Below are 3,589 nucleotides of genomic sequence, written 5' to 3' on the forward strand. Positions count from 1 at the left end.
ATCCATTTTCCTTCTTTGGGTGGCTGCAGCCAAGGCCCTAGGTGAATTGGGACACCTAGAATGCTGGGTGGTAAAACAAGCCAATTTAACATCTAGCGCCATAAGTGCCCTCCTAGAAGATGAGGAAGTTAGCAGGCAGGCAACACTCCAAAATGGTGCAGCGATAGACTTTCTCCTATTGCTCCACGGGCACAAGTGCCAGGAGTTGGAGGGTCTCTGCTGCATGAATCTGACATCGAAAGCTCCTAACATCCATGCCACACTCCAAGAGATGAAAAGCATGATCGGACAAGTCAAGCAAGAAGCAGATGACTGGTTTAATGGACTGTTTAAAAACTGGGGACTCTCGGGGTGGTGGGCTTCAGTAGTGAAAACTATTCTGTCACTGCTAGTCATTATTTTGCTAACGGAGTTTGGAGTTTTAAGCAGGATACTATACAAAAGCATAATTAAGCTGATCTCAGCTACCTCAGATGTCAACCATATAGAGCTGGCAGACCAGAGTAACCCTCACCAGCCTGCAAATGGTACTTGGTGGGCCACTTCAGGTCAGTAAGTCATATAAGCTCATTTCATGAATTATATAGAACAAAATAGGGGGAGATGTGCTAGTGCACAATCCTGGGTGTGCTTTAGTTTCTGTGTAAACCCTCCCTGCAGCTGTGACGTGTTTTTCCCTTCCCCTCCCTGTCCCTGAAATGTTATCCCATTGCTTGGTGTTATATGTCTCCCCGCCCCTCTCCCAAGGTTTGAAAGTACCCGGGAAATATTTCCTCCCTCTCTTTTTTTCCTCCTGGATCCCAGCCTGAATAAACATCTGACGTTATGCCGGAGGGAAAAGCAGCTGTTTGGTCTTTATCTTGGTCATGAAGAGCCTCCCTGCCCTCCCCTCGACAGAGCTAGCCAGGATTAATCAGGAGGGACAAAGTGGGGCTACTTCACACCTGGCTCCCCCAAGTGTCCTCCAGACCCGCAAGTTCTTTCTAAATTCCCTGCCCAGACCCAAAACTGCCCTAAATGTTCCTCAGAAAAGTTTCCATGGGCCCCAAAGTGGCCCCTTTTACCCTGTCTGAGAAAATGACAAAAGTTAGGATCAAAAGACTAAAAATAGGACTAATTAGCATAAAGAGGGAGAAAGAGTGGTCAATTAATTAATGAAGGGAATTGTGGTTGTTATGGATTATATTAATAAAAAAATCAAGATCCTTGTTGAATAAAAATAATTGGATTTATTTTAGCAAGCGGCAGCAAGCAAAACAGCGCTGGGCGGCCGGGGAATCACCGCTCCACCAACGGCTAGCGCCCCCCTCCCCAAACTTCAGAGCCCTTACAGTGTCTTCAGTTCCGGTTTCTGCGTCATCTGGGTTGATTCTGCTTCTGCGCGGCTTGTTGCTAGGTGGTCGTGTTTTGCTTTTCGGTGGTCGTGGGGAGGAAGATGCTCCTCTTCGTCACAGCATCGCCCTTGATCTGCAAGCCAAGCTCCATTTTTGGCTAAAATATTGGATACACAAGTTATGCTTCAAGCTCCATATCTGGCTAAGGTAATGAGTATACAAGTTATGCTCAACAACAGGATGTCCTTGGAGTTTCTGCCAGTTCTGCTTGGAACTTTTCAATTGCCAATATCTTGCTTAACCCTTTATTTTCTTGTTTTTACGAGCAAACTCCTTACATACTCATCACACCACCTGCTTTTATAACTCAGTCCCCAGCCCCTCTGTTACCTCTGTCCACCCCGCAGCGGGCAGGCAGGCTGGGGAGGTAGTTTTAGCTTGCCAGACGAGGCCCTAAAAACGAGGCTCTTTCCCTATGCTGAGATGGCAGTTGCAGCTTTATTTCTTGGGATCCTTCAGGGTGAGATGGCAGAAGGGAAAGAGGAAGAGGTATGGACAGGCACTCCTTTTTCAGGACAGGGGAAGGGGCTGTGGGAATTTACACAAACAATAAGGGAACCTGGGGAGAACAAGATAAGGGAAAGAACTTACAAATCTACATTTTTAGGGGTACATTCTTTGGGTCATACCATTTTTCCTAACTGCATTACAACAAAAAGCCCAACAAAATTCTCTCAAATACATAAGAAATTCCAGAAACAACCCAAAAAATTCCTGAAATCTTCCCAAAACCCTACCAAATTTCAAAAACATCAAAAAATATCTTGACAAATTTCCACACAATCAAGGAAAAATTCATCAAAATTCTTCATATCTCCTCAAAATCAATCAAAATCCACAAAAATCCCACAAAATTCAAGAAACATCCCACAAAATTCCCCCAAAATTCTCAAAACCCTAAAAAATGCCTGAAGCATCCCAAAAAACCTTGACTACTTTCCCCACAATCTAGGAAAAATCCCTCAAAATTCCTCAAGACAACTCAATATGCCTTAAAATTCCAGAAAAATCCTATGAAATTATAGAAACATCCCACAAAATATCAAGAATTTTCTGCACAATCTAAGAAAAATCCCTCTAAATTCCAGAAACATCCCAAATAATTACTGAAATTTTCTCAAAACCCGACCAAATTCCAGAAACATCCCACAAAATCTTGACAACGTTGAACAAAATCTAGGAAATATCCATCAAAATTCTTCATGTCTCCTCATAATCCCACAAAATTCTACAAAAATCACAGAAAATTCCAGAAACATCCCACAAAATTCCCAAAATCATCTCAAAACACTACCAAATTCCAGAAACTACCCAAAAAATCGTGGCAACTTTCCACACAATCTCAGAAAAATCCCTCAAATTCCAATGTGTCTCCTCAAAATTCCCAAATAATTCCAGATACATCGGACAAAATTCCTGAAATCTTCTCAAAACCCTACCAAATTCCTAAAACATCTCACAAGATCTTGACAACTTTCCACACCATCTCAGAAAAATCCCACAATATTCTTCAAGTCAACTCATTGTCCCTCAAAATTCCAGAAACATTCTACAAAATCTTGAACAACTTTCCACACAATCTAGGAAAAAACCCGCAAAATTCTTCATGTATCCTCAAAATCCTTCAAAATTCTACAAAAATCCCACAAAATTGCAGAAACATCCAACAAAATTTAAAAAATTGTCACAAAACCCTACAGAATTCCAGAAACATCCCACAAAATCTTGACAACGATCCATACAATCTAGGAAAAATCCATCAAAATTCTTCAACTTAACTCAATATCCCACAAAATTCCTGAAACATCCCTCAAAATTCCCAAAGTCATCTCAAAACCCTCCCAAATTCAAGAAACATCCAACAAAATTCCCAAAATCTTCTCAAAATCCTACCAAATTCCAAAAACATCCCACAAAATCTCAACAACTTTCCACACAATCTAGGAAAAATCCATCAAAATTCTTCAAGCCAGCTCAATATCGCACAAAATTCCAGAAACAACCCACAAAATTCCCCAAATCATATCAAAATCCAACAGAATTCCTGAAACATTCCACAAAATCTTGACAACTTTCCACACAATCTAGGGAAAATCCATCAAAATTTTTCATGTCTCCTCAAAATTCCCAAATAATTCCAGAAACATCCAACAAAATTCCCAAAATCTTCTCAAAACCCCACCAATATCTAGAAA

The sequence above is a fragment of the Cyanistes caeruleus genome, unplaced genomic scaffold (genome assembly GCF_971803275.1).
Source record: "Cyanistes caeruleus unplaced genomic scaffold, bCyaCae1.hap1.1 HAP1_SCAFFOLD_145, whole genome shotgun sequence".
NCBI classification, from domain to species: domain Eukaryota; kingdom Metazoa; phylum Chordata; class Aves; order Passeriformes; family Paridae; genus Cyanistes; species Cyanistes caeruleus.